Raw genomic sequence first — 9442 nt, forward strand, 5'->3', positions numbered from 1 at the left:
GGTCCCCGACACGTACATTCCATATTCTCATTATTAATGGATGCTTTCAGCTGTTTATTCTCATTTTGAGCTGTGCCCATCAGCAAATAAAGGTCTCAAAACTTTGCTTCATTTATGTTATTAAGGTCAACTCTACTTTGAGGAAGCAGCTCTTCCTCAGTCATATGTTGAGTACCTTCCAACCTGAAGGGCTCATCTTATGGCACTATATCAGTGTTTTTCAGCTACTCATAAGGTTTTCAGTGACTAACCTTTCAGAAGTTGTCCACCTCTCCTTCTTCCTATTCTATCTTAGTCAGTATAGAAGCCTTGCTGAAAGCTGTTCACCATAGGTAACCCTGTTGATATTCCTAATCTCTTTATCTTAATTTTCTTCTGTTTCAGCTTGAATTTGCGTATGATGGTCAGTTTGTCAGTTTGTCACTGGATTTGTTTTGGCTAATGATATGGAGCTTTTCCACCATCTCTTCCCACAGACCTAGTCAATTTGATTTCTGTGTTTTCAATCTGGTAAGGTCCATGCGTAGAGTCATCTTTTATGTTGTTTAAAAAAGTATTTGCAATGAAGAAGTCACTGGTCTTAACAAAACTCTATCATGTGACCTCCAACATCATTTATATCACCAAGGCCATATTTCCCAACTACTGATCCTTCCTCTTTGTTTCCAGCCTTTGCATTCCAATCATCAGTAATTATCAATACATTGTGATTGCATGTTTGATCAATTTCAGACTGAAGAAGTTGTTGTTGTTGTTAAGTGCCTTGAGTCAGTTCTGACCTATAGCAACACTATGTACAACAGAATAAAGCACCACCCAGCCCTGTGCTAGCCTAATACTTGCTGCTATGTTTCGGCCCATTGCTGCCGCCACTATGCCAATCTGTCTCACTGGGGGGCTTTCTCTTGTTTGCTGACCTTCCACTTTACCAAGCATGATGCCCTTCTCCAGGAACTGGTTCCTTCTGATCATATGTCTGAAATATGGAGTCCTGGTTTGGCACTGTAGGATAAGCACTGGACTGCAAGGTTGGTTTGAATTGCAAGGTCAGTGGTTCAAATTCACCAGCAGCTCCTTGGAAACCCTACAGAGGGTTGCTATGACTCAAAATCTACTTGATGGCACTTAACAAAACAACAACATGAGAGATGAAGTCTGGTCATCTTGCTGCACTTCTCCCAACACAGATTTGTTTGTTTTTCTGGCAGTCCATGGTACTTTTTAAAATTCTTCTCCAACACCATAACTCAAATGCATCAATTCTTCCCTGGTCTTCCTTATACACTGTCCAACTTTCACATGCAGATGAAACTATAGAAAATACCATGGCTTGGGGTCAGGTGCACTTTAGTCCTCAAACTAACATCTTTGTTCTTCAACACTTTAAAGAGGTTTTGTATAGCAGATTTGTCTAGTGCAACACATTGTTTGATTTCTTGACCGCTGCTTCTATGAATGTTGATGGTGGATTCAAGCAAAATGAAGTCTTTGACAACTTCAATCTGTTTTCCACTTATTATTTATTTGTCCAGTGGTGAAGATTTTTATTTTCTTTTCCTTGAGGTGCAACCCATACTAAAGGCTGTGGTCTTTGAGCTTCATCAGTATGTAGTTTAAGTCTTCTTTGCTTTCAGCAAGCAGGTTGAATCTTCTGCATGTCACAGGTTGTTAAAGAGTTTTTCTCTAATCCTGATGTCACATTTTTCTTCATATAATCCCACTTCTCAGACTATTTGCTCAGCATAGAGATTTAATAAATATGGCAAAAGAATACAATCCTGGCACACAACTTTCCTAATTTTAAGCCATTCAGTGTCCACTTGTTTTGTTTGAATGACTGTCTCTTGGTCTATGTACAGGTTCTTCATGAACACAATTAAGTGTTCTGGAATACTTAGTCTCCGCAATGTTGTCCATAGCTAGTCATGATCCATACAGTTGAAAGCCTTTGTAGTCAATAAAGCACAGGTAATCATCTTTCTGGTATTCTCTGCTTTCCACCAAGACCCATCTGACATCCACAGTGATATCCCTTATTCCACGTCCTCATCTGAATGCAATTTGAACCTCTGGCAGTTCCCTTCAATGCACTATTGCAGCCATTTAAAAATTATCTTTAGAAAAATTTTACTTTCAGCTGATATTAATGATATTGGCCAATGATTTCCACATTCTATTGCATTACTTTTCTTTGGATTGGGAAGAGGTTGGTAGAAATCTTCAATTTCCTCATCACTGGCTTTAGTAGTTGGTGCATAAATTTGAATAATAGTAGTATTAACTGATCTTCCTTGTAGGTGTATGGATATAATCCTATTACAGACAGCTTTAAGATAAATCTTGAAATAGTCTTTTTGACGATGAATGTGATATCATTCCACTTCAATTTGCCATTCCTGACATAATAAACCATATGGTTGTTAGATTGAAAATGGCCAATACCAGTTCATTTTAGCTCACTAATGCCTTGGATATTGACTTTTTTTTTAGGATATTTATCTCTATGTGTTCCATTTCATTTTTGATACCTTCCAATTTTCCTAGATTCATACTTCATACATTTCGTGTTCTAATTATTAATGGATGTTTACAGCTGTTTCTCCTCATTTTGAATTGTGCCCCATCATCAAATGAAGGTCCAAAACTTTAATCCATTCGAGTCATCATTGGGCAACTCTATTCTGAGGAGGCAGCTCTGCCCCAGTTGTGTTTTGAGTACCTTTAAACCTGAGGTGCTCATCTTCCAGCATGAGATACAAAATATTGTATCTGACAATATTTTGGTGCTATTCATCATGTTTCAGTGTCCAATATTCTGGTGCTTACAGTGTTCCCCTGCTATTCATAAGGGTTTCCAGTGGCTGAACATTCAGAAGTAGTCTGCCTTTCCTTCTTCCTAGTCTGTCTTCATCTGGAAGTTCAGCTGAAATCTGTCCACTATAGGTGTATCCTGCTGATATTTAAAATACCAGTGATATAGCTTCCAGAATTATAGCAACATTCAAGCCACCATGGTACGACAAACTTACAGACAAGTGGTATCTAGAAGACACAGTGAAGTATTATAATGAAATGTACAAAGACCTGAAATTAGAAGATCAAAAGGAAAGAACAAGTTCACCATTTCTCAAGATGGAATAACTGAAGAGGAAATTCAAGCCTTGGGTTAAATATTGAAGGAGTCTATGCACAGAATACAGGGTGTTGATAGAAGTATCAAAAGAAGATATAAAGAATCCATAGAAACACTGCACCAAAAAGTGTTGGCCGATGTGCAACTGTTTCAAGAGATAGCATATGATTAAGATCTGATGGTATTGAAGGAAGAAATCCAAACTATACTGAAGGCATTGGCCAAGAACAAGGCTCTAGCAACGGACTGAATACAAATTGAAACGTTTCAACAAACCGATGTGGTGCTGGATGCTCAGTCATTGATGTGAAGAAATTTGGAAGACCTAGCCAACTGATTGGAAGAGATCCATAGTTGTGTCCATTCCAAAGAAAGGTGACCCAATGGAATGTGGAAATTATTGAAAAATATCATTAGTACCACATGCAAATAAACATTTATTGAAGTTAATTAAAAAATGATTATAGCAGTACATTAACAAGATAGCTGCCAGAGATTCAAGGCAGATTCAGAAGAGGACATGAAACTAGAGATATCATTGCTTATTTTAGATGGATCTTGGCTGAAAGTAAAGAATACCAGAGAAACATTTATTTATCTTTTATTGACTATGCAAAGGCATTTGACTTTGTGTGGCTCGTAACAAATTATGGATAACATTGTGAAGAGTGGGTATTCCCGAATGCTTAATTATGCTCATGAGGAACCTGTACATAGACCAAGAGGTAACTGTTCAAACAGAACAAGGGTATATTGGGTGTTTCAAAATCAGGAAAAGTGTGTGCTACAGTTGTATTCTTTCACCATACTTATTCAATCTGTATGCTGATCAAATAATCTAAGAAGATGAACTATATGAAGAAGAGTGACATCAGGATTGGATGAAGACTCATTAGCAACTTGTGATATGCAGGTGACACAACCATGCTTGCTGAAAGTGAAGAGGACTTGAAATACTTACTGATGAAGATCAAAGACCACATACAACTTCCAGTATGGATTATACCTCAATATAAAGAAAACACACAACTGGACCAATAAATGACCTCATGATAAATGGAGAAGAGATTGAAGTTGTCAAATGCTTCATTTTACTTGGATTCACAATCAGCTCTCATGGAAGCACAGTAAAAAAATCGTATAACATTTTGTTTTAGGCAAATCTGTTGCAAAAGACTTTAAAGAGTTAAAAAGCGAAGATGTCACTTTTAGGACTAAAACTGCCTGACCTAAGCCTTGATATTTTCAATAGGACTCCTGGTGCGGTGCTATAGGATAAACACTGGACTATGAACCACAAGGCAGGTGGTTTGAGCTCACCAGCTGCACCTAAGGAACCCTATACAGGGTCACTATGAGTTGGAAATGACCTGATGGTGCTTAACAGCACAACATATGCATGTGAAAGTTGGACAATGACTAAGGAAGGCTGGGTAAGAATTGGTGCATTTGAATCTTGCTGTTGGTGAAACATATTGAAAGTACTGTGGACTTTCTCTCTCGTACTTTGGACATGTTGTTAGGAGGGGCCAGTCCCTGGAAGACATCATGCTTGATAAAGTGGAGCATAAGTAAAAAAGAGGAAGACCCCCAACGAGAGGGATTGACACAGTGGCAGCAGCAATGAGCTCAAGTGTAACAACTGTGAGGTTGGTGCTGGACTGCTGGACTGCTGGACTGGACAGGGTTTGGTTGTTCTGCATAGGGTTGCTATGACTGGACAACAACATTCTCTGTGTAGTTCATATTTTTGCATGCCACTGTTATTGGTATTTCTTTTTAGATTCTAATTTCTGATTGTTTATTGATAGTATATTGGAATACAATTTTTGGAAATAGTGACCTCATAACCGGAAGCTGTGCTAGACTCACTCTGAAGCTCTGCCAGTCACTGCGTGACCTCTTGGATGTGGAGTGACCACTGCATTTAGGCCAGAAGGGAACAACTGGAGAGACTGGACATTGTTTTGTTTAATGTAGTGGTCTTGGGTGAGTTTGATTGAGAATGGGAGGCCTAGGGGAGGTATTTCTCTGAAACTCCAAACCCAGGAGAAATCCCTCCTGGTTGCTATTTTTCATTCCTTCCCTCGGTGTAGATATTTAGGTGATACAAGGATCCCTTCTGTCTAGCCTCAGGAAAGCTGGCCCCAAAGATCAGCCCGAATGCTCTTACAAAGCATTTTCTCAATTACGAAGCCCCTTCTCAATCCTCAGAGTCCACCCTTTTCTTGCGCTGAGGTCTGAGAGGGACCATTTGCTGATTCTGTTGTTTCTATCTCACTTTCTCTTTCTACCTGTGGAAGAAGGAGAAGTAGGCTCAGGAGCAGAGTCGGGAGATTCCCTGGGCATTGCTCATTCATTTGATTTCCTTTTAGATGTGTTTGCTCACTTGCTTTTCTTTCTGTCCCAAACACCCACTGTTTCTCAAAGTTAAGACTTGCAAGGAGGATTTCAGGGAACTCAGTCCATCTGTGGGAACAGAGCCATGGCAGGAGGCAGGAACCCTGGATTAGGTAAATCTCTGCTCTTCCCTGGATTTATATGTATTTGTTGAGGAAACGGAATCAAGCAGCTGTGAGTTTCTTATTGCTCTGAGGATGAGGAATGCATAGCTCACCTGTCTTCCAGGTCTGGCACTGTGTTGGGCAGTGGCTGACCCTGGGTCTCTGGCAGGAGGACAGTGATGGTGCTGATAAGCACAGGCACTGCTCTATAGATACTGAGAGGCAGGGAGGGATGAACGTCGCCTGTCATGACCACGAGCGGACTCAGGGTGCTGCCTACATTGGCTAAGGCCATCAGGATGCTCAGACCCCTCTGCCTGTGGAGAGGAAGAGCACTTTGGTGAGGTCAGTGGGTCCTGTGGGTGCTTTCATGCTACCTGCCACTTCTTTTCACGCTCACTACAGGGTCAGGCGCTTGCACTTAACTTGGCTGAAAGGAAAGGTAGGAAGCAAGTGGCTTGAAAACTAGGAGGTATGTGTTCCAGTCCCAGTTGGAACCTGTGTGTGACTGTGAATAAGTCCCCAACCCACCTGTACCTTGAGCTCCAGACTATACATTTAACTTCCTACTTTACATCTTCATTTGAATGTTTAAGTTATGGTGTTGGAGAAGAATATTGAAAGTACCATGGACTGCCAAAAGAACCAACAGATCTGTGTTGGAAGAAGTGGAGCCAGAGTGCTCCTTGAAGACCAGGATGGCCAAACTTCGTCTCTCATACTTCGGACATATTGTCAGGAGGGACCAGACGCTGGAGAAGGATATCATGTTTGGTAAGGTGGAAGGTCAGAGAAAAAGAGGAAGACCCTTAGCGAGGTGATTGGCAAAGTGGCAGCATCAATGGGCTCAAGCGTGGCAACAATCGTGAGGTTGTCCCAGGACCGGGCAGTGTTTTGTTTTGTTGCGCATAGGGTCGCTATGAGTCGGTACCGACTAAATACTAACAACAACAACATGTTTTATACGGTCTGCTGAGCATGCGCCTCCCTTATCTCAGTAGGGCCACTTCCAATCATCCACCTGCTCAAGTCAGGTTACTAGAAATTGTCTTGGATGTTTCCTGTTCCCTTGTTCTCCCACATTCAACAGATAAATCTGAATGGCTCTTCCAAAACCATTCAGAGTCAGTTCCCTTCTATCTCTACAGTCATTGCTCATCACTTAACTTCAAACCACTCTCATCTTTTGTCCACGGGGCTGCTGTAGTCTAACTGGTTTCCCCATTTTTATTGTTGACCTTGGCCCCTTCTTCCTCAGCCTATTCTTCATGCAGAAGCCAAAGCAGTCTGCTAAAATCATAACTCATATCATTCTACTCCTTGCCTAAAACCACCCAGCGATGTTCCATTGTATTAGAATGAAATCCTACTTCCATATAAATCCCTACCTGATTTGACCCTTGCCTATATCCATTTCTATGTTGTGCCCTGATCTTTTGTTTCCGCCTTGAAGCCTTCAGATTTGCTGTTCAGCTTTGATCATGACCTGGAACTTTACCTGATTACCCCCATCATTTAAAGCAGCTTTCCAGCTTCTCATTTCTCTTGATTTTTTCACCTTAGGTGCAGAAGCTCGAGTAAATCATATGTCTTAGTTTAGGACCCTCTGTTATCACTTGTCTTGCAAGGTCCTCCTTTTTTCTCCCTTCAATTATTTATTGCCCTTCATCATCAATACCAGTTGCCATCAAGCCAACTCTGACTCATGGTGATTCCATATGTGTCAAAGTAGAATGGTACTCCATATGGTTTAAAGAGGTGTTCTGCAGCAGATTTGCCTAAGAAAGTACATCCATCCTTCGATTACTTGATGGCTTCTTCCATGAGTGTTGTTAGTGAATCCAAACAAAATCAAGTCTTTGACAGCCTCACTCTTATCTCCATTTACCATGATGTTATTTATTGGTCCAGTGGTGAGGATTTTGTTTTCTTTACACTGAGATGCAACCCATACTAAAGGCTGTGGTCTTTGATCTTCATCAGTAAGTATCTTATGTCCTCTTCACTTTCAGCAAGCAAGGTTGTATCATCTGCATATCTCAGGTTGTTAATGAGTCTTCCTTCAATCTTGGTGCCACATTTTTCTTCATAGAATACATTTTTTTCGGATTATTTGTTTAGCTTACAGGTTGAATAAGTATGGTTGAAAGAATACAATCTTAGCACACATCTTTCCTGATTTTGAACCAATTTGTGTCTCCTGGTTCTATTCTAACAACTGCCTCTTGGGCTATGTACAGGTTCTTTTTGAGTATAATTAAGTGTTCTGGAAAACTCATTCTTTGCAATGTTATCCATAGCTTGTCATGATCCATACAATCAAAGGCCTTTGTATTGTCAATAAAGTACAGGCAAATGTTGCAGACCATCCAGACCCGGTCAGGAGTTCGAGGCCCTGTGGGCCCAAGTGTTGCAGACCATACAGCCCACAGGCTCTGAGGAACAGACTCTAGCCACCTAGCAGATATAGCAAACTGTTTTTTCTCTTAGTATTCAGTTATGTTTATTATTAATTGCATGCTTGAAGCCCTGATATCCACAGATAAATGTAATATTTTCCTAAAGCCGAGACTGTAAAGGTTTCAAAGGTAAAGCTTTTCTCCCAAGGATTAACTAAAAATAGTTTGGCTACTTCCCGGTTCTTTGTTCTAAGGACAAAAAGATTGCCGTCTTAAAGTGTTTCCAGGTGCAGGCCATTCAACTGGGCTCCTGAAAACCTGGCTCAGGAAGCCAACAAGTGGGACTCCTCCCAAGCCTTTTGACCTTCCTTCTCACCTTCCCCCAACTGAACTCAGGTGCTATGGATATGTTAATTGAGCCTGAGAAACCAAGTTGTGGGCCTGGGATTCGAACCTGTGAATTATGATGTAAAGTTGCCTGAATGTCTAGAAAATTATGTATGTTAGCTGTACCTTGTCTTAGTCCCTCCCAGCTTGGTGTAAGGCTCCTCCCCTAAATAAAATGGAGGTGCAGGCTGAACCAGGTGTGCATTGCAGCTTGGAGAGTGTGCATTATGACTGGCAAGGCGTGCATTACAGCATGCAGGGGGCTCAGTCCAGCATTGCAACCATACTGCCTGTTTAGCCAAGATGTTTACTATGCAGGATATTACGGCCTTCATGGCTGAGATGTTTGCAATGCAGGATCTGCCTGATGCCAGTCCCACATCCATTCTGGTTTCCGGGTGTCTCTTTGTCTCTCTCTTTGTGTCCTTGTGTGTCTTTCTATATCTTTATCGCTGCCAGATATCCCCACCTCGTGAACCAAACACCTATGTCGAGGCAGGTCCCCGGCAGGCAAACATCTTTCTGGTATTCTCTGCTTCCAGCCAGGATCCATCTGATGTTAGTAATGATATCGCTCAATCCATGTCCTTGTCTCAGTCCAGCTTGAATCTCTGAGAACTCCTTGTCAATGTACTGTTGCAGCCATTTTTGAGTTATCTTTAGCAAAATTTTATTTGCATGTGATATTAATGACATTATCCAATGATTTCTGCATTCCATTGGGTCACCTCTCTTTGTAATGGGCACAAATATGGATCTCTTCCAGTCAGTTGGACAGTTGTCTTCCGAATTTCTTGGCATAGGTGAGTGTCTCCAGTGCAACATCAATTTGTTGAAAGATTTCAGTTTATATTCCTTCAATTTCCCATGCCTTGTTCTTTGCCAATGCCTTCAAAGCACTTTGGAATTCATCATTCAGTATTATTGGCTCTTGATACTATGCTACCTCTTGAAATGGCTGAATGTCGACCATTTCTTTTTGGTACAGTGACTCTGTATATTCCTTCCATCTTCTTTGG

At 41.0% G+C, this 9442-nt stretch overlaps 1 pseudogene; it reads right to left on the minus strand.

Annotated features, from left to right (window-relative positions):
- The window catches only part of LOC102829020, an 88206-nt pseudogene that overhangs the window by 40589 nt on the left and 38175 nt on the right, over nucleotides 1-9442 (minus strand).

Source organism: Chrysochloris asiatica, unplaced genomic scaffold (assembly GCF_000296735.1).
Source record: "Chrysochloris asiatica unplaced genomic scaffold, ChrAsi1.0 scaffold00310, whole genome shotgun sequence".
NCBI classification, from domain to species: Eukaryota; Metazoa; Chordata; class Mammalia; order Afrosoricida; family Chrysochloridae; genus Chrysochloris; species Chrysochloris asiatica.